Source organism: Macaca nemestrina, chromosome 2, assembly GCF_043159975.1.
Source record: "Macaca nemestrina isolate mMacNem1 chromosome 2, mMacNem.hap1, whole genome shotgun sequence".
NCBI lineage: Eukaryota > Metazoa > Chordata > Mammalia > Primates > Cercopithecidae > Macaca > Macaca nemestrina.
In genome coordinates, this window is record NC_092126.1 from 168,687,181 (window position 1) to 168,710,227 (window position 23,047).

General features: G+C 33.7%; 1 protein-coding gene across 15 annotated transcripts in view; it reads left to right on the plus strand.

Moving 5' to 3' along the window:
- LOC105470366 (zinc finger and BTB domain containing 20) overlaps positions 1–23,047 on the plus strand; it is an 814,500-nt gene that overhangs the window by 48,800 nt on the left and 742,653 nt on the right. For 3 of the 15 annotated variants that reach the window (XM_071089359.1, XM_011722246.2, XM_011722237.2), the window contains exon 1: positions 1–278. The exons of 8 other annotated variants lie outside the window; for them this stretch is intronic. The gene's annotated coding sequence lies outside the window, so the exon portion shown is untranslated. 4 more of the 15 variants (XM_071089357.1, XM_071089353.1, XM_071089278.1 and 1 more) reach the window with 3 other exon arrangements.

Below are 23,047 nucleotides of genomic sequence, written 5' to 3' on the forward strand. Positions count from 1 at the left end.
GTTTTTCTTTCTCTCTCTCTCTCTCCTCTTCTCTCTCTCTTACTCGCTTGCTCTGTCTCTGTCTCTCTCTCCCTCTCTTCCCCCCTCCCTCCTCTCTCTTGCTCTCTCTCTCTCTTCCCGTCTCTGTGGTTTGTAAGGTAGGTTGCAGTGTGTGTATATACACAACATCAAGAGCAGGAAAATGGACTCATTAGGGAGGCAGGCAGTCATTACCACTCACACTGTACTTCCAGGGAGACACCGATTATAAGAAGAGAAACTCAGCGCTGGGGAAGAAGGTAGGGCAGACAACTTTCTTAAAAAAAAAAAAAAATTTCCTGCTTCCTCAATGCCCCCTCTGTCATCTCCTTTAGCCCCCAATGCCTTTATTCTTTCCTCCTTGAATTTTAATTTGCAGATTTAAGTTTGACAGAGCTAGTGCTAGCTTAAAATTTAGAACATCTGTAGGAGGCCTACCCTTTACTAATTTTCTTCCTACTTACTTAGGGGTGTGCCCTTGTGATTCAGTTTTGTTACTTTAAAAATAATTACAAACAAATCTATTTTTCTCACTAAAGTACCAAATAAATCAGAATCTTTCACTCTTTTAAAACAGACCCTTCCGTATGTTTGTCTCTTTGCTTTTCTTGTCTGTTTATGCAATTCCATCTGTCTGTCTATGTATCATGTTGTCCTTATTTATTGCTAACTCGGTTTTGTTAGTTATTTGCCAATGAGTTTTAGCTGCATTGCCAGTGTGGGTATTACTAAAGTGAGACTCTTGTTCTTTGTTTTATGTTGAAGTTTAAAGTCCATATTTACAGTTTAAATCCTTGAAGCAGGTTGAATACTTTTTGCCAGCATGTTTATTTAATGCCATTGGACATAAGGTGAGGGGTAGTTGCTGAGGGTGGGTAAGAATTGAGTAATTATTTTTGTCATCACACACATAGAAACATTGCATCTGGGGGATGTATTTTTAAACAAGGTATTCTGTTTTCTAACTTTTATTTTGCAGATGGGCTTTTACATTTATAGGAATATCACTTTGGTTAGTAAGAATGCGAACTTTCTTAACAACCAGTTTTTATCCTAGGACAGTTTCCTTTTAGTATGTTACTGTTTATTTATGCTTGGGGAGGGTGGAGTGAGGGGCTGGCCATCTTTTTACAAAGTGGAAGCTATGAAGTATATCAGGCCATCTTGCACAACAACTGTAAGTATTCATTTAACATTTTGGGGAGCATAAATAATATATTTTTATTTCAAATACAGTTTTGTGGTGCTTTCTTTTCCTTTATTTCTTTTTTCCTTTTATAGTGGGAAAAGTTACATTTCAAACTAGCAGACATTGTTGAAGAGTTTTCCCAGAATAGTGTTCTTCAAAATTGAAAGGATTATTTTAATAAGGTCCATTTGAAATGGACTTCTTAATGGAATTTTATTTCAGATTTGTCAAAGTAAAACTGCTATTCATTTGGTAAAATTTGAGTCACATAGACACGCAAATGTTTCGGCATATACAGAGCAATGTTAGAAAATGGATGCTGATCTGTAGAGATCTTTGATAATAACAATCATCTTTTTGTAATAAATTATTTATTTAATAGAAGTGGCAGACTTTTTCCCCCCTTAATTCCATTAGGCCTCTCTGACAACACAAAGAAGTCCATAAAGCAATATTCTTAACCCACCTGGGACGCTAGAGCAGATTCCCAAACACATTCTCAAGGTTCAAACCTAGTAAAATGTTTATTAAAAATCCATTATTTCAGGAAGGTGATGAACTTTTGCGCTGAAAGACTTTTTTACCTCTTCTTTTAAAAAATTTATTCTGAGACTTTCATTTTGCTTATCTTGCCTGAACTGTTTTTTTAAACTGGATAGGCTGGCTTTGGCCAAGAGTAGTACAAATACTAAGTACGCTCAATCAGGTCTCGTCAGATTTTTTTTCCTTAAGGTCTAAGGGGAAGTTTAGGAGAGTCTTTTATGTTAATATGGTACACAATAATTTTGTTTACCAAATACAATTTTATATATACTTTATGCCATTTCCGACTGTGACCCAAAAATTTGTTTCAAAACTAATACTGTATGTTAAAAGTGTGCATGTCTCATGCACCTGTCATTTTCTATGTGAGCTTTGTGAGGACCATATAAAATTCTACTGTTTTTATCAATAGAAATCTTTTGTCTATGTCTTTATCAGTCATTCTCTTTTTCTGTACACACATATATGTAGTGATATCTGTGCATACATGTACATGTATGACACGAAGGCATACATGTGTGGATAAATACATCACAGCTTCTTTTCAGATACAATATTTTTAAAAATTTCACTTCATGTATGTTTATGTTAACCACAAGCAAACAAAAAATGGAGAGAGTTTCAAGAGAAAATGAAAATTTCCTTTAACCTTCTAGCAAGAATAAAAGCAAGTAATAATGTAGTCATTTTTATGTTTGGTTTAATTTTTAGAATGTGTCTGTTTTCTTTTGCATTATAATTCTTAACCTTCAGTAGATCTAAAATATTTTTAGTATGAAAAATAATCTTGGCCTTTTCTGGAAGGGACTGTCACAATCTAAATACAGAAGGACATTATAAAATGTACATAAATAAACTTAAAACCACTGTACTCTACTGTATAGGGATTTGGAAAGCTGAAAGGCTTGCGTCACAGGAGCGCTACAGAGTGCCAGAAAAATTCATTAATCAGCCTTATTGGTTAGAGTGGGCTCTTCCTATCAGCACATGATATCTGCCTGTTTAGATCCCCAAAGTCTTGGCCAGGTCACAGTGTGTTTCATTTTAATGTTGGAGCAGACAGTTATCTAACACACCCACATGAGGAAGTGCTCTAAAGTTGTTATTTCATGCTTTGCCATGCCCTGTAGCTAAAACAATTTGGTACTGAGTGACGTGTGTGTGCTTTTTAACTCCTATCTGATGAAAATCAGCTTTGGCTCTTTGAAAAGGACCAAACAGTAGATTTAAAAAAAAAAAAAAAAAAAAAGGACACTTTGGGAGGCCGAGGCGGGCAGATCACGAGGTCAGGAGATCGAGACTATCCTGGCCGACATGGTGAAACCCCATCTCTACTAAAAGAAAATAAAAAAATTACCTGGGCATGGTGGCACACGCCTGTAGTCCCAGCTACTGGGGAGGCTGAGGCAGGAGAATCCCTTGAACCTGGGAGGTGGAGTGAGCCAAGATCGTGCCACTGTACTCCAGCCTGGTGACACAGTGAGACTCTGTCTCAAAAAAAAAAAAAAAAAAAAAAAAAAAGGAATACCAGACCATATAATTCAAATGCTAAGCATTGCCAGTTTAAACTTTTTCTTTTTTTTTAACTTAAATCACTATGATTATTTTTAATGTAAAGGCTATATAGTGATTTATTGAATTTTACTCATTAGGGTTTCAAAAATTGCAGATATTTTTTATTCTGCACATTTTTATCTCCAGAAGTCTATATTCATCAAAAGGATAGCAGCTGCATACTTTCCCCATGAAATGTTAACAAATAAATGGCATTCCTGTTTATTTATCTATTTTTGAATTTTAATGATTAGTCCTTGTGCTAATTAACAAATTCTCGTATTCATAAAATCTGGCACTACATAAATATCTAATTGTGTGATTATCTACACATGTTCTGGCTTTCTATAAATATAGAAATTATCAGTGGATGTGTTCATGGACTTGCCCAACTCTCAGTAGTGGCCGGTCATGCTGCCACATAGGAAGCCAAATTTGGGCCGTGAGCAAACGTGTTACCCCAACATCTGGCAAGATATGTTGAAGCAGCAGCACCTGGCTAATATTGCTAACTAGTGATCTTTTCTGGCAAAAGAATAACTGGTGTTGATATTCTTTGAATGCTGCTAGCTCCCGGGTTCTTCAGCTTCAAGGGTGGCCTCAAAAGTCTAAATGTTGAAAATGGACGTTAAACCTGGCTTATCTTGGAGGTCAATTTAGAAATATATTTTAACAGGCTACGTTTTTGGTGGGAAACATATTTTACTGTACAACATAAGTAAAATAGTATCCTCATCCCTTACTTTCTTAACCAGTGAAGCTCTAAGTTACCATGAGAAGTCACAAAGCACTGAAAAGAAACTCTAAATATTTTCATTTGCATGGCTATGTAACTATTTCAGGGACATTTTAAAAATCAAGTATTACCTATATAGAAACAGTTTACCCTCCATCAAGGACAATAAACACTAGCAATTGGACAATTGTGTACCTGCCAGAGTTATTATTAAATTAGAAACCAAACCTTTAAAATAGTTTTTTTCATACTGTGTAAGCCATTTTTGTTCTTTTATACAATTCCTATGGATTATTTGCAATGCTAATACAGTCAGCATTTACATTTGATACTTTACACCAAGCTTTCAAGTCATATATAGGTGTGTAGGTATTTTACAAAACTTGAAACTTGTAATTTTCTTGAAAAACCCATTTCATATATTCCCATTGCTTAAATAAATTCTAGCATTTTGCATAATCGCCAGGAACTACAGCCAATGTCAAATAAACTAGCAAGATCAATTTTATTCTTTACCAAAAGCCTGAAGGCAATACACATATCCTAGATATTCTCGAGAATGCCTGAATTCTTTTTTTTTCTATTACATAGATATTACACATTAATCATCAAATAATGTTGATGACAATTATGTTTAATATATCAAAATATCCTTGAGCTCCCTTAGTTCTCATTCAGCATAGGCAAGCTGATGAGGCTATGGGAAGAAATATGCTATCTATAATTACTATCATGTATGTAGTAACCACTACAGCCTATGTTAGAAACAGTATTCAAGGGCTTATAAGAAAAAGGGCTTTTTTTTTTTTTTTCGCCACTCTAGCTGTTCAACTGTAATAACGAATAAGTGGCATGCTATTTCTGTACTAAACTGTGGAAAAATTATGCTTGACTTTGGCTTCATAACGTCTCTTATACTCCAGGATCAAGCCTTTTGGTAATTCTATAGTTCATTTGAAAGTAATCAGCTTGAGGACACGGAGCTTGCCTTTCTGGAATCTTTTGACACTCAGTTGAAACTCTAGCCCTGGTGTTTTGTACTTCAGTTAACCAATGCAACCTTTGTAATTGTCTTAACTTGGGGAAAGCTGGCTACTGATTTTCAAGTGAGAATACTAAGACAAGGAACAAGAACTATGAGTTCATTGATTCATCTAGTTTCCAGAGGGAAGAAGAACATATTTTTATTAATTCTGAATATTCAGTCTTACCTTTGAAACTCTGATAGAAAATGTGGTAATTATAGCATAATATGTTTACCTTCTTGGTATTGGAAGTAATTTTGGCACTGAATACTTCTGTGTCTTGAGATATGATGAATTTAATGTTCATATTATGCATTTAAAAGGTCAATCTATTTGGAAGTTTTTATATTGCATTACTAATGTAAGGATTTACATTCAATAAATATAAAATTATGGTATGAGGTTGAGATTTTGGGATATCAAAAAGATGCCCAATTGGTTGTAACTAAAAATGTAGAAATGGCAATAATTATGAATCTTATACATAGTAGCACTATTTTGTTATGGGGAAAATTCTTAATTTAAACTTTTTAAAATCAAACATTTAAAATTATTTAAATTTTAATTTTCTCTAATTTTTAGAAGGCTTTACTTTTTTGTTTTTTACTGAATTAGCTTAGATATTTGCCATTTTTACCTTTTCAAAAATTTTCTGTGAATTACTGTTGTAATTAAATTGTGATTTGTTGTTGCAATTCCTTTTATAGTATGAGCTTCTTTCCTATAAATGGAATGTAATTAAGAGAAAATTAATGTTGTCAGTTTTTTCAGGTAGCAACTTGAAACTTTGTAAAAAAAGAAAAAAAAAGCTATTACTAGCAGAAAACTAGAAATGCTCCAGGCTATGTAATGGTTGATATATATATGTGTATGTGAAAACTATGTGGCTGTCATTTTAAATAAACAAAAATACCTTATTTAGGGACATTTAAACGGTGAGAAAAATGTTCCTTTCTTTTATTATTTAAATAGACTAGACAAATACATTTTAAGGGTGACCTTATAAAATTTTTGGGTTTTTTTCTTCTTAAATACTGGACACATTAAAATTCTTCTTGGCCCAATAAATACACTCTGGTTCTGAACATATTTACTAATTTCTCCATCTTCTTGGTGACTTTTACCTATTATCTTAGCTTTAGGTAAGGCAAAAATAACTTACTTTTTATATTAGTCCTTACTTTCTCTAGTTCTCCAAATCAACAATGATCTTTATCCCCTCACCTCATTTCTAGAAGGGAGACAACTAGAGATGATTAAGAAACAAGTAGAGATAAGTTGAGATAATGTAAAGGGATAAAGCTGAGGGTACAGGGGTATAGCTGAGGGTAGCTGAGGGATTGGTGCTTTTGAAGCTTCTAAACTTAGAAGTATAATGAAATAAAAATACTTTTTCCCTAACTCCCGTTAAAAGGCATTTGACTTATCTGTACAGCATTGGTTTTTGCATCTCTCTAAAGCATATCTATCTAAATTCCCTCTGCACTCCAAGGCAGATTCCAGTGGTACCACCAAAGAAGATCATAGAAGAGAAAGTCAAAACATCTCACATTTCTAGAACATCCACTGCCAAGTTTCCTTCATACCTTTTGCCCTTTAATTCTTGGGTTCGGAGTTGTGAGAAGATTTTTATAGTTGGTGGACAGATTTAATTTGTTCTGATAAGAAGCTTTACCAACAAAGCATTTCCAAAACATGCCCCCAAACTGCATCACATGCTGAATTAAAATAGATGAAGTGATTAGCTGAATAAATGTACGTGTGTTTCCTTTTTAAAAACAAAATAAAGTCAAATAATTTATATGAAACAAAACAAAAAACAACTCTTCTAGCAGTCTGAATGGATTCAGGTTTTGTTTCACATAATGGCTTTCTGAAACCATTTTTTGTATAGTAATTTTGACCAGCACATTCCACCTATTCCCTACCCCACTTGCTTTTTTGCTTTCTAAATGTTGAATGAATATAATTCCTTAATATAAAAATAATTGTGATCTTATAACACATTCAAAATATACCTATGGATATGAAGATGTGGTAGGGCCTATACACAATAGTTTCATTCATATCACCTTAGCCTGAAAATATATGAATAAAAAACATTTTAAGAAATTATTTTCCTGGTATGTTGAAAGAAACTTTATGGTGTGGTATAAAAAGCATTTCCTGGGGAATCAGGAGGTATTAATCAATACCAAAAAGGATTTAAAGTGGTTAAATCTGGAGGTCTGGTTTTTTGTTCTGATTTTGTGACTTTGAGTAAATCACCATCTCTCTGTCTCTCAGTTTCCTTCTTGTAAAATGAGGGGAAAAGCTTTTTAAAATATTTTTTTCATCTTAAAGACCGTATGATTTTAAGTAGTTATGTATGTAGATAATCTTGCTTGCATTTTCTGTCTAAAAGTCACAAATAAATGGAGAAAAGTTAGAGTGGGTAATAAGGGAAGAATAACAGACATTTATGTGGCTTGAGAGAGCACAGGCACCTTAACTTTGTGATGATTTTTCTTAGCTTAACTACATGTCATAATGTATTATTGAATGTGTTCAATGATTGAATGAATGCCATAAACCAAAAATTGTTGTTTGTCAGACAAGCGGACTTAATTGCCTATGGGTGATTTGGTAAAAGGACTGTTTTTGATGGAATGAAGTGCAACATGGTTACTATGGCTCCATTCCTCTCCACTGGCCACTAGATGGAGAGGCGATCCGCGTCCACTGCCTTGCCAATAACAAGCAGTTCACTTCTGACTTCCTAATGGCAAAGCTGCACTCTATGCCTTTGGACATTTCTATGAATACACACATGACATTTTGGGGAAATCATCAGAGAATATGTCCTATTTCTATATAGGCATGATATGATATTCATGAAATGCAAAATACTCCTCTTTAGGCCAGTGTTAATGTTGGTAGACCCAGAAGGCGGCCAGTATTACAACTCGTGTTAGTTGTCACAATAGGGTCTATTTTGCCTCTTACAAATTTGTCCATTTAGAAAGGGCCCTGAAATGAATGTCAGCACGACAGTGCCACCTTGTGTCCCTGTTGCTGTGCAAGTAACTGATGCATGAGTCAGTGGGAAAAAAAAAAAAAAAAGAACAGGACATTTGCAAAAAATTGGCAAATTGTTTCAGACCCTGATTTCGTAGTAGCTGTACCAAAATTCTGTAATAGATTTTAGTTTTCCAAAATTGTTTTTACTCAAGGAAAAGTTAGGATGTGTGCACTTTACTACTTTTCTCCTACCAGTGTATATATAAAAAATTCTTTAACAATTCTAGGCATAAACAGGGATGCATTTAATTTAGAATTGGAAATGGAGAAGACAGGGATTGTCAGAGATATTCACTTAAGCTCAGTCATTTCAGACACTGAGGTGCTCCTTCTTTCACATTCCCACAGCAACGTTTATATGCATAACTTGGCAATATCAGCTCTCACATTGTATTGCCATTGTTTGTAAGCACATCTTCCAACTAAACCTTGAGCTTCTTGAGGATAGCGTCTGTGTCTTATTCATCCTCCAGAACCTTCTATTGGCATTCAGCACAGAGCTATACAAATATTTGAGGTCTAAACAAATGATTATGTCTAGCTGGTTTATAACATTCTCATGTGTATATATATGTGTGTGTTATATATATATTATATGTATATTTTATATATATATATATTACACATTTCTTTGTTGTAAATAAATTTGGAGCCTTTTTACTTTGGAAAAACAGCTTCTGATACCACTTCCTGCCTAAACATCCCTTTATAAATTACCTTCTTCCTTTTGTATTAAAATGACCATTTTCTCTTTTTGATTATGAAAACAAGGCATTGCCTATTCACAAGTGTGTATTGTAATTGACTTTGATGTAAAGATAATTTTTTTTAAAAAATTCTAGCTTTACAACAAATTTGCTATTATTTGGGGTAACATAAGTTTTTTTTAGGTCTACTTCCTATGTATAAAATGAGTGGACTGGACTAGTTGATTTGACAGCATTTTTGTAGGGACTGGGCAAATGTCAGTATTATTCTAGCTGTATATTTAGTTGCACTTTTTAAAGTACATCATAGCTGAGAAGGAAATTGCTAGCCTTTGAAAGTGCCATTTGATATTTCATGTTTTAGAAGAGGAAACTGAGGCAAAGGGGCTTATAGGGGATTGAATTGCAAGTAGGCAGGGTAAATAGTATTATAATGGATGAGTATTCCAATTTTTTATTTGTTTTTCACTTTTTTGTTCATTTGTTTTTGGTTAATTGAGCTCCACCTTCCTTCTATTCTTTAACCATATAATAAATAAAGTACAATGAACTTATATAGTAAGATGAACCCACAGGTTGGTAGAGGACTATGGCCTACTTGCAGTTTAGAGACTCTCATGCTATTTTGAGTTTGATTCACAACACTTAGAAATGAATCCTAAGTTTTAAATTTCACACAGTTTTGCATGAAATTTACATCTAGAGGTTTCAGTCCACATATCACCAGAAATACCAGCAAACTTATGATTGGGAAAGTTGCATAAACTTTTTAAGAGTTTTCTTATTGGCGGAAATGTGATAATATATATTACCTTTCCTATCTACCTCACAAGGTTATTGTAGGGATTAAGTTAATATATATGAAGTTTCTTTATAGATAGTAAAGTAGTATACAAATATTATGTATTGGCATTACTGCTCTAATTAAAGAAGGAATGGATAATAAAAAACTAAGTCAAAGCAAAACACACACATTTAAGAAACACTGAAACGCATGGCATTTCCTAGGTGAAATGCTTTTCTGTGCTGGTAGACCCTCTGTAGATGACTTAAAATGTTATCTCTATTTCCCGTTTTGGTTTTGAAACCTGTAGTAATAATGATAATACGTACCCTAAAACTAATATTTTCTTTAGGTAAAATTTTTACCCATCATTCATAAATTTTGACAGTAATGTTTATTTAAAAATAGAAGGAAAATGTTTAAATAGCCAAATATGAAAAAAATTCTTTTCAATATTATTGTACTATATTCTAGTCCAGGGGTTCTCAAACTTTAGTATACACAAGATATTCTTCAGATTTTTGTTAAAATTCAAATTTCTGGGCTCCATTATTAATGGAACTCAGGCATCCTGAGTTGTAGCTGGCCCACATACTTCAGAAAACTCGACTTTAGTTGATTATTATATGTCGTAATCAGCTAAGGGATTTTAAAATACACAGATTCCTAGGTTCTACTCCCACATATCTAAAATTGGAGTCTCTAGACTGGTATTTGGGCAACTATATTTTGCAAAAACTACCCCAAAGATCCTAACAATATTGCAAGGTTTGAGAATCATTACTCTTGTTTCTAGGGTATATTGTTAAAATATATTTACTGTCACACCTGAATTTATCCTCATCTCTCACATTATGCCTTAACTAAACATAATCTTACTTTATGTAGGAGGCCAGAGTTGATACTGCTATATAAGAATAAAGTTTAGGCTTGAAAACCAATTAGAACTCTTGTCCTATGATGCCAAAATTAAGGAAGTGAGCTATTACTAAGCACCTTTCACACAAACTGTTTAATTTAATCTTTGCATACAACAACTTTGTTGCATACACTGGTTTTCTGCCTATTTTTTAGATGAAAAAACTGAAGCTTACAGAAAAAATTGCCAAATTCACACAGCTGCTAAGAGTCAAAGCCAAGATTTAGTCTCTGTTCTTTCTATTACATCCTATTATATTTTTTCCTCATTCAGTAAATCTTTTACCAGGTTCCCATTGTGTTAAATGATAATGTCTAACTTTGGGCACCACATTAGCCCCGACATGCTATCATAATTGTTGCTTAGACCATGTAAATTGAGTTTTGAAAAAATTTTTCTATTGAAGAATGGTTTTTAGCTGGATGTAGAATTCATGTGTTCTCAATGGTCAGAAGGGGTCTAAATTGTAGTGATAATCATAGTTAATGAATTGTTAAGGAACTTTGCCTATGGCATCTCTTTTAACCACCATGCCTTTGCTATGAGGTATTTCTTAACCCTATTTAAAGATGAGGAAAGAAAGATTTAGAACGGTTAAGTGGTTAACCCAAGATTGCAGATCTAGTAAGTGGCAGAACTGGGATTGAATTCCGGTTCACTCTAATTTTCACAGCAAAGTTAACCAGTAGTATATAAAATTTCTGACTCTGCTTTGCAGTTACTCTTCAGAATCAGGGTGTCCCTCTATTTGTTGAGCCACTAAATGCTAATTAAACTTTGTGGGATTTAAGTTTGTTTCCTTTGTAGGGAACAAACCATTTTGCCACACTTAATCAGTCCAGTAATTTCTTAAATCTTGTAAAGTTTGGAATTAATAATGCATAATCCTCTAGGGAAATCGGTTGAAGTGAATAATCTTTTGTTTGTATTTTTATTTGAGAGTTAAAACTCTTGGATGGGACAGATTATTTGAAGGAAAATTCCAATTTTACCTATTATGACACACTGTGAAACACAACAATTTCGTGGCATATCCATTGTTATTGGTCTTGCAATATTTGGTTTGCATTTTAATTTCAATGAAAGTGTTAACAGCATCAATTCCTCAGTGCTTCATAAAATCTAAAAACTGACTCCTGAGCATTCCTGATGTTCTTGTCTGAAAAAAACAATGCCTCATAGTACAAAAAGACAGCACGTGTATGCCATATAGTATACAAACTTGTACAATTTCTCACTTATCCTGTATGAATAGCTAAAAATGTAATTTTTATATATTTTCATACATTTAATAATATGCAAATTATTAACATGCAATAAAATGCAGTAAGGGCAGTCACAATTTAAAGGAGCACTGAAATATATCCTTTAGGTGTGAAAATAGTGATTTTATAAATTTAGATATGTGTACACTTTTGGGATACTCTTAACAACTCTCTATGTATTAAAAGGTTCATTTTTTAAAAAAGAAGACCCACAAAATCACCAACTGGGGATATAGTCTTGTCTTTAGCAGAGTTTCAAGTTTATTTGAAATTTGGGATTATATTTCAATTTTCTTCTCTAAGAGTGGTCTTTTCTCAAATGGCATTCTTTCAGAATACTATCAGAGAAGAGAGAAGAATGAAAACCCAAAGTGAAGAACTTCACCTATAGTCCTTTTTCAGATGTAGAAATTAAAACATGATTTTGCAGAAAGTCCCATTTAGCAGCAGAGCATGAATTGGAAAATTTGGTCAGTGATTTATTTAGGCTCCACAGGGAAAATCCTGTAGGGCATTTTTTGAATATCCTAAATTTATTTTGATTTGAGACCAGCTTACAGGGCATGTCTATCTTAAAACAGTTCTCCATTTTCCTGAGAAAAATTCCAGTGGAGCTAGTTGTGGGAGGTAGTATCCCAACAATGAACCTTTTGGGGCCAAATAAGCGCTTTAACACAACTTACTCCATCCCTTTCCTTAAACCAAAGTCTGTCTTGCCCACTGGGCATGTTTAACTTTGACTGCTAATTTTATTTCCCTGCAGAGGCAAAGGAGACAGGAAAAAGGAGGGAAAATAACTGATGGCATGTGGGTGAGGTTTTGGCCAGGAAATAATTTTTAAAAGATACTAGCCAGTATAGGGATGCAGGAAGCAGTTGGTGCCTTAAGCTGTATTACGCTTGCATCACAGATTAAGAAGTGGAAGCCAGTTAAAGTTAAATGACTTGCCTACGGTTACACAGCAGTTTTCAGTGTTGGGGTTGTTACTAGGAACTAGGTTATTCATTGCTCCAGTGAGGAAATTGGACAATCCAGCTTTTTTTTGTTGATAAATATGCTCCCCTAATATCCCTACTCACCTCTTCTTTCCTCTTCTCCTTTGGCTACTGTCTTTTAACATCTAAAAAAGTATTCTGCTGATAATCTTAGGTGTAGAGGCTAGTTATTAAATATATTTAGACTATTAAAACCATTTAGAATTAGCTGAACTGTAAGGACAGTGTGCATCATGTTAAGCCTTTTTTCTCTATTTTATTTGGATCATGTAATGAAGATATAACTGAAAAAAAAGGAAATGTCATTGAATAAGTAATTCTGAGCTCATGGCAGAGCTCTAAATGTGAAAAATGTGATGGACACCTATTTAAAGATAGGCCATTTTTATCTTTACCTCCTAATTACGGTTATCTGAGGTATTTGAAATGAACATAAGCTAAATTTTGATACCTTTTCCTCCTAAATTGATATCATTAGATGGATTTAGGTTGGAAAGGAGGACCATGGTAGAAATATGAATCAGAATTTTAGACTTCCATAAAGTTTATAACTGTCCCAGTTAGCCTCTGTGCTTGAACACCAGGGGAAAGTTGCTATTTGGCCCTAGTATCACTCTGTCTAAGTTGTGAATATGTTTTGGACCAACTTCTCACTGATATGATAAATAGTTGACTTAAAAATTACTGAAAACTTTTTAATGTGGTATCTGTTGAATATTACCATTTACCCCTTAGTGTCCTTAGTCAGGTTCTAGATACCAAACAAGTACTACTAGAATGTGAGTTTTACTTGGTTACCAGCAGCTAACTAAATATGCAACAGAACTTAGAAGTGATGCCATCACATCAGACATAGTAAACACACAGACCAGTGCTCTAACAGATCCTCTGCTCTAACAGATCCTCTAAATTTTGATTTGGAAATATATGAATTATTCAGAGATCCAAAAACCCCAGTGAAAATCAGGTAGAGATCCTTCGTATAGACATACCCATAGCCTGTATTCCATTCTAAGAATTGCAGTTTGAACCAATAGAAGCCAGAAGCAGCTACACACATTTGATTTACAACTGTGTCCTGTGTACTTGCAAATAGCAGCTAGTTTCCTTTTAGGGTTGGCTGACAAGGGTAGTTTTTTTTTTTTTTTTTATGTATTATTAAAAGTCAGTGGCAGCAGCACATGCAGGCTAATTGTTAGAATATAAAGCTTTGTTGGAGGTGGAACATAGGGTTCTAGTAATATTCTTAAATTCACACCAATTGACACAAAATAAATATGGTTCTCTAAGAAATACAGAAGCCTTAAACTAGAAATGACTGAAAAATACCATTTTCACAAGCATTTAGGTATCTCCATCTACAAAAAGTAGTTTTTGCTTTATCTATATCTTCATAAGCCTTTAAGGTGAAAGATGAATGACAGCAACAAAATGACAGTGACCTAAAAGTGTAAAATTGTAGTTAGTTTAGGTAATCCTGGGGACAAATATAATCCAGGATATTTATTAATGAGATAAAAGGGGAAAGAAATGCTGTAGTTTCATCATACTGTAAATAAAATGCTTAATTAAAATGCCCCACCAAAGTAAACAACTTATTTCTAAGAAATTACTGCTGAAGAAATTAAGACTAAAAAAAAAGAGAAAGAAATACAAAGCCCATTTTTGTACATTTTTCTTATATTTAGGTGCTTTTAAAAATTGTTTTTATAAACTCCTAAATTTGAGAGCAAGGGAGATGGGATTACATTAATTGCCATTTAAATACTCAGCTTCATGTTTGTAGGCATCTTTCTGAACCAGAACAAAAAGACCATAAAAAAAATTTCTAGTGTGGAAATCATATTTCATGTGGTGAAATAAAAACTCAAGAAATTTCCTGATATAATAAGCTGAGAGTGATTACCAAAGAAACAAAAGTTTCTTATCACTCGGCCTGAGGCAAATGTGGCATATTAAGCTTAAAATGAATTCTCTTTTCCTGAATGCACACAACTCTTATTAATGTCTTGGAAATTATGCCCAAATAAGGTTTTCTGTATACATCTGAAAAAGCATCCATTGGGGTATAGGGACTATTTTACGTCTGTGGACATTTTAGTGTTTAACTAGCCACGAATTAGTTTTTGCTCTTTTACCTCTTTCGTAGGTTTAACTTTAGATGAAATGACTTGTTTTTATCTTAAAAGAGGCCTTTCCTTTAGTGAGAGTTAGGTTTCCTGGTGGCCTGAAAGAGTTAATGCAGTTTCCAAGAGTGTCCAACTTACTTCCAGGGAGTAGTGTGTGCATGTGAGAGAGTCTGGCTCCAGGATATTTGTTCACATCCCAAAACCAATTTGGCACCACTTAAAATGTCTGCTAGGCAGAGGATTCAGTGTTGTTAGGCCACGCAATTAGTGCTTTATTTCATGAGCACCAAATTCACCCAATAGTGTTTTGATTTAAGGAAGAGCTTGAAATTCACAATAACGGGTTTCATTTATCAGAGCCATATGGGACTCAACATCTTTGGATATATTTGTAAGGCTTTCACAAAGAAGACTTTTTAGACATCTCAGATTTCACCGATTGGAGGACAATCTGGATGAGTATCTTTTTTGGAAATGACGAACTATCGTTTTCACATGTAGTATTCCTTGAGAAGCTCAAAACAACAACAACAACAACAGCAACAAAACAAAACAGGAAAGAGTTAAGTAAGTCTCAGCTTATTAGCTTTTACTGGAAAATAAAGACCATGATTCTTAGATCTGGTTCAAAATGCCAAGTGAATCTTTGATGTTGAAATTTGGCCACCTAATCTTTGCAGTTTGTGATGGGGCATTTATGAAAGAGAAGGTGGGTTCTGAGTCTCAATGTATTTGTGCACTTTTTGCTAGTTCTGTCTTGGCCATATGTCAGTGGATTGTTGGGATGCTTTCTGCAGCATAGCTAACTGATTAACATGATGATACTTTTTATATTTACTCAAGATTGTTTCTTTGTTCACTCCTGATTTTCCATAATTTTCTGATCATTTGGGATCTATTTTAATGCAATGTATTCTTGAAAATGTTAATATAAATTGAACTTTTAAAAAAACAAGTCCCATATTTTTTCCACTGATCTGTTAATTTAGATATTAAAAAAATGGATTGACCTTCATTTGGCAATTGTTGGTAATACTTTAATTTTTGGTGCCAAGATTTTGTTTAGTGGGCTATAAATGGCCTATAAACAAATATTTCAGTGTTTACTAATTAAAAATCCATTTTTTTAAAGCATAGAGTGCTATTGTGTTATGATACAGGTAACCACTAATTCTATTAGGTTTTCAACTTTTTATTTTCTTAGTTCTCTAGGCTTTTTTTTTTTTTCTTTTTTTTGTTTTAGGGCACTCTTCATGTAGTATGCTAAGCCTGGTTAAGTCAGAATGTTTACAAGTAGTAAATATTATTACTGTGACGGTTGCTACTTACCTATACAAAGTCTATGTAAACATCATAAGGATGATAATTTTAATATGTAAATTGTTATGGTAAACTGGAAATTACTTGAAATAACTCTTTCTCATCTTTAAATACCATTTTATTGCATCTAGCATTATTTTACTATCCTTTATGAAAATTTTTAACACTTTATTAGCTAATAGTCCTTATATTAGCAAGTTTTAGTTTTCACAGACAGTATCCACTAAACTTTGTTCAGTTATGAGCACGTTGAATAATACTAAATTAAAACAAAATACAGTATATTCTTGGTTACCATTTGCATTTTATATTAATACCAATGTCAAATATTTTAATACTATTTCAAAAATATTTAGAAACCCTCTCTCTGCTCCCTACCATTTCTTCTCCAATATATATCCTACTCTACAGAGAGAGCACTTAGGCTTTTGTTATGTAGCCTGTCTCTATGATGCATACCTATACTGCCATGGGTCACTGACCGCTGTACTATAGGCCAGTGAGCCTGCTGGACAATAGGTAGAAAATTGGAATTATAGCATGAGCTATAATTATAGCTTAACTGTGTATATCAACTTAACATGAATTGTGCTGGATGGCTGAATATATCATATTCTTTCTGTATTTATTTTGTAGTCAAATGTTCTAAAATAATGTAATAAGTATAATACTCTTAGGTTTAAGTTTTATTATTCGCTTTTGTTTACAAACATAGGTATCATAATCCAATGAGGTTAAGTGTTTTCCTCACTGAAAATTTCATTATGGAATACAGACTTTTTTGGTATTTTCTTCGTGAAACAGTATAGTTTGATGGCAACAAAGAAATTAAAGATGGCAGAAAGGCTACATAGATACAGTGGTATCTATTAGGACTTTGGATTTACATACTCTAGGCTGTGAGGAGAAGATAGGCACATGGATCGAAAAAGAAAATGTGAATGTGATGATCAATGGTTATTCTTTAATAATATTCCTAATGAAGGACATATGATGAGGCAAAGAAGGACACAAATTGATGGAGTATATGTATGAATGATAAAATAGTTGTATTCTGAGAGGAGGAGATTGTGAAGCAAAGAGATAAGAATTATATGTAGCTTTGTGGCTATAACTGCCTAGGTTTTTGCATTTACTTTGAGTTTCCATTGTAGGTATTAATGGCTCCTGTATATAGTGTTCTTTGTATAAGTAGAATCCAGAAAGCATTTGGTTTGAGCAGGAATATTTATTTGCTTGTGAGGATAGACCTGTTTGACTTTGAAATGTAGTGTGCTATTACCTTATGGTCAGAGTAAAGTTTATATTGTTTTTATTCAAATTACAATATGAGCATATTTAAGAGGAGCAGATATATGTGTGTTTGTGCATGTACACATGTAAAGAAGGACATTTTCATTTCTGTGTATTTCTCCTGTGTTTGCTCCTGTTAGCTTGCCAGTTTTTCTTTGTCTCTGTCATTTTATCACTGAACTCATCTGTGTAGAAAATAGAATGCTTGGTTTCATCATTTAAAATTATTTTCTGTTTTTGTTATTTTGTCCTCCCAACTTGTTTTCACCTTAAGAATTCAGGCTCAAGTACAAGGCATTTTAGTTTTCACATTCAAGAGGTGTTTCTGCTTTCTTTCCCGTCCGTTTGTCCATATGTTTACTGGTTTCTGATAGGCTGTGCAGTGAGACAGCAGTTTACTATCTGTGTGTGTGTGAAATTAGCTAATTGGTGTTAGCAGAAATATTTTCACATGTTTTATAAGCAAAGTGCAGCAAGGTATATAAATGTAGATATGATCCAGACCCGCGCACACTCACGACTGTCACTGCTCATGCATAGGCGCTCAGAAGTAATTAATGTTAATAAGATTTTAATGTGCTTGTGAGATCATAATGAGGAGAAATGAATGCTCTGATTAGGAAAAGGTAACTGTGTGTGTGTTTTGGCTTAGAACAAGATTTCAATTTTTATAAACCGCAATTTTAGAACTTGTTTGTGATTGCATCAATTGATTTTTATTTTCAAATTAGAGGTCTGTTTAGCCATTTGAATGATTAACCAAATAAATGGGTGAAACCCTGATCATAAGGAATAGTACAGGGTTTTCATTTGCAAAGCAATGTTAGTATATAGCAAGGCTGTGATGTCTCTTGCCAATGTGCCATTTTAATGTTGGTTTTTAAAAGAAGCTTTTCCAGAAGCCACTTGTGAATATAGTACTTATTTTTATAAATGTAAATGCTATCTATATGTTCCAGAGACACCAATCAGACACCGTAACTATTGTGTCTGAGATACATTCCTGCCAGTCAGTGATGGTGTATTCTGTTTCTAAAGAATCTGTATCATGCTTCTCAGAGTGTTTATTTGGAAATAATGTAACACTACCAATATTTTTATTCCTAAATATAATCTTTACAAATTTTAGAAACTTGATATATTTTATGGTGAAGTCAAACATTTCAAGGTAAGTAAAGATTTGTCTGATAATAGACTTGAAGGCAATGCAGTCAACAGCTATATTATAGACTGGCTTAAATCCAGCTGGACACCAGGGGTCCTTCTCCACAACAAATTTTCTGAAAATATTGTTTACAGAGCTTTGACATACATTTGCATTATTATTATTTTTTAATTATAGGATAAATCTAAGTATCTATTAAGGGCCCTTGCCCTCTAGCACATATAAATTACTTATACATTTTTTAATATAAATTATGGATTGAGATATTCAAGGATTGTAATCCCTCTTAAAACATAAGCATCATTGTACTGAAATGCAAGGAAAAGTCTTAGATATGAATTGGATGTAGGATAGTGTAGTTTATTTCCAACCAAACCCTACAGATGTGTGTTTTAGGCTCTTTTAGGTTTTGGTGATATTACTATGATCTTTCTGCTGGGGTTTAAAAATGATGATGAAGGAACAGAAACTGTTAAAGTTTGTTCTACTCAACAATTTTGAGATTTATGTGATTCCCAGGGGTATTTTAGATATTACTTTACATAGAATCGAGAGAATGATGTTTATTTGATAAAAAGGTATTTGCCTTTAATACGCCGTTGTTTAGTTGACTTTCTTGGATATTATCACATTGAAGCATAATTAGAAACAGTTTTCCCAATCTCAGTTTGTAAGGGAATTCATCAATGTTTCTTCTAGTACTTGCATGATACCCTGTAGTAAGTTTTTCTATATAATCAGACATATTTCTATATTCTTCTATTCTGTGCCATTGACCTGTCTATGCATGTGAAAATTATCACATTATTTTAATTATAGAAGCTTTATAACGTGTTTTTATATCTGAAATGTTAGCTTCCCTCCCTGCTCCTACCATTACTCTTTTTCAGTGTTTTCTGGCTTTTCTTGCTTATTTGTTCTTCCAAGTGAACTTTATAATCAACTAGCAGATCTTGAGGAAAAAGAAAATCCCTGATGGCATTTTTATTGAAATTTTAAGGAATTTATGAATTAACATCACAACAATTAATGTTCTGAGGGTGAATCTTTTTATCCAAGAATCTGTTTTTTATTTCCATTTGCCCAGTAACTGTTGTGTCTTGCTGAAATGTTTTAATTTTCCTTTTGGCTTTAGGTTTAAACATTTATTATTAAGTCTACCTTTTGGTATTGTATTCACTTATTTATGTACTTGCTTACTTTCTTACAGCCTTACTATACTAAACAGGCTCTTTTCTTCTATATTTTCTAACTGGCATTTGTTTCTGTGTAGGAAGGCTGTTGATTTTTGTATGTTAACTTTATAGTCTCCTAGTCTGCAAAATTTTCTTATTGTTTGTGGTAGCCCGAGGTGGATTTGAGTTCCTGTTCTAATACAATGCTTGATCTTTGTAAGACCATGGATAGCTTATTCTGAGTGTCTCAGTCAATTTGGGCTGCTGTAACCTCACAGTTCTGGAGGCTGGAAGTCCAAGATCAGAGTGCCAGCATGGTTGAGTTCTGGTGAAGACCCTCGTCTGGGCTGCAGACTGCTAACTCTTCATTGTGGTTCTGGTAGAAAGAGAGCAAGCTAGCTCTTGGGGGTCTCTTTTATAAGAGCACTAATCCCATAAACCTCATGACTTTATCTAATCCCAGTTACCTCTCAAAAGCCCCATCCGCTAGTGGCATTACATTGGGAGTATGGTTTCAACATATACATTTGGGCACAAACATTCAGTTTGTAACACTGAGCTATTTTCCTCATCTGTAAAATGCGGATAAGAAAGCCAAACTAGAATGATGGAGAATAAATAAGATCATATAGTAAACAACTAATATTTTCCCCAGCACATAGTAGGCACTCTATTACTAGTATCCATTAATAATGTCATGTCATGTCATGTCATGTGATATGTCACTTGAGCAATTATTTTTAAAGTATGGATAATATGCAATTGAATAATTGAAGGTTTAGCATATCAGAGTTTTTACGAAGAATGGAGTGAATTAAATTAATGAACAAAACTTAAACTTCTTGATAAACATTTGTGATTTAAGACTCTACAGGCAGGGCATGGTGGCTCACACTTGTAACCCCAGCACTTTTGGAGGCCAAGGTGGGTAGATCACTTGAGGTCAGGAGTTCGAGACCAGCCTGGATTGGCCAACTTGGTGAAACCCCATCTCTACCAATAATACAAAAATTAGTGGGGCATGGTGGCAGGCAACTATAATTCCAGCTACTCAGGAGGCTGAGGCAGGAGAATCGCTTGAACCCAGGAGGCAGAGGATGCGGTGAGCTGAGATTGCACCACTGCACTCCAGCCGGGGTGACAGAGGGAGACTCCATCTCAAAAAATAATAATAATAATAAATAAAAAATAAAAAAGACTTGAGGGACTGAAGATTAATTCTGAGATTATGGTATTTTGTAGCTATGTGCACATTTTTCCATTACTTCTGTGTTAATTATGATTATTGCATGTAATACTCATTAGACCTGGAGAGTAAGTGGAAACTTCTTGAACACCTAGAGAATTATTCAAGGCAATTCATACAGTGCATTGATTCTAGCACTTATTATCGTGCCCTACCTCAAGAATCTGACAACTTTACCATATTTTCTTAGTGAATAGTGTACTAACTTGTGAATAAGTTTATGTGGAATAAATATTAATCATATGTGAACTCATGATGGTATCAGTATAAACAGAATAATAGTGATTGTCAGCCCTTTATATGACTTTTTTTATAAAGTTGGTGAAAGCACTAATTGAAAAAAATGTAGTTCATGTATTATAGCAGTCCAATGACTTTTAAGCTTCTACTCTAATTTAATAAAATGGTTATTCACTTTGCAAATACATTCTTTTAATTCACTTGATACAATCTATTGTTAAAGAAAAGGAATATCAAAATTTCAGGGTTCAACTTATTTTTACCTCATTGTTGTTGTGAGGACTAGGTGAGATGATGAACTTAAAAGACCTAATAAGGTGCCTAGCTATTGGTAGGTGTTTGAGAAAATGTTAGTTGTTTTTATTTCTATTATCTTGTTTTTACCATTGCTGGTTTCTTCATTCCCAACTACCTCAACCCCCATATCATCTACCCCGCTCTCTATCTCAGTCTTCATATATATGTATATATATATACACACACACACACACACACATTGTTACTGATAATGTTCTATATGTAGACTAAAATATATGAAATATGTGTCATAATAGTCATTAAAAATAGATATAAAATAATCGTCTATGATTTTCCAATATTGAAATTAGCTAAGAGTGAAGATCCTATCAGTGAAACCTGTGAAAACTTTAGTTACTTGTGGATAAAATTTCTGAGGAGTTGTGAGGATGAAAAATAATTTCTCATAAAGAATTTTCGGCACATTTTATGTATAGTTATGGTTTACCAGAGTTCTGGCTTAGCACTCAGTGTGATTATTCCTCCATAGCTTCATATTGCTCTTTTCTTCATTCATTCATGTCAAAAACAACATAGACTAGCTATTAGCAATAACTGTTGTTCTAGATAGTATGAAATATACACATAACAAGATTAGTTATGAATTGTCTCTATATTTAAGAAGTCTATTAGGTGATTCAGATAGGGAAACAACGAGGTTATGTGCATGGACTTTGGAGCCAGATTTTCTGTTTTGAATTCCTATTCTGAAACTCACTACTTATTTCACTTTAGGCAAGTTATTTAGCCTGGGTTTCAGTTTCCTTATCTACAAATTGAAGCTAAAAGTAGTACCTATTGGGTTGTCCTGAGGATTAAATGATTTGGTACAAGTGCAGCATTTAGAGAAATTCTGTGGTAAGCTCTTTTCAAGATACTAATTTTAGTTTCTTTTGATAAATACCTAAAAGTAAGAATTCTGAATTGTATAACAGTTCTATTTTTAATTTTTTGAGGAAACTTCAGACTATCTTCCGTAGTGGCTTCACCATTTTGCATTCCTACCAACAGTGTACAAGGATTCAAATTTCTCTACATCCTCGCCAACATTTGCCTTTTGTTTTATTAACAGCCCTGACAGGTGTGAGACAATGCCTCATTGTGGTTGTAATTTGAATTACTCTGATGATGATAAGTGATGTTAAATATTTTTAAATGTATCTCTTGGCCATTTGTATGTCTACTTTAAAGAAATCTTTATTCAAGTCTCTCTTAGTCTGGGCTGCTCTAAGAAAATACTGGGTAATTTATGAACATCAGAAATTTATTACTCATGGTTCTAGAGGCTGGAAAGTCCAAGGTCAAGGCACTGGCAGTTTCTGTATCTGGTGAGGGCCTGTTCTTCATAGAGGGTGCCTTCTTTGCCCACACATTGTGGAAGGGCAAA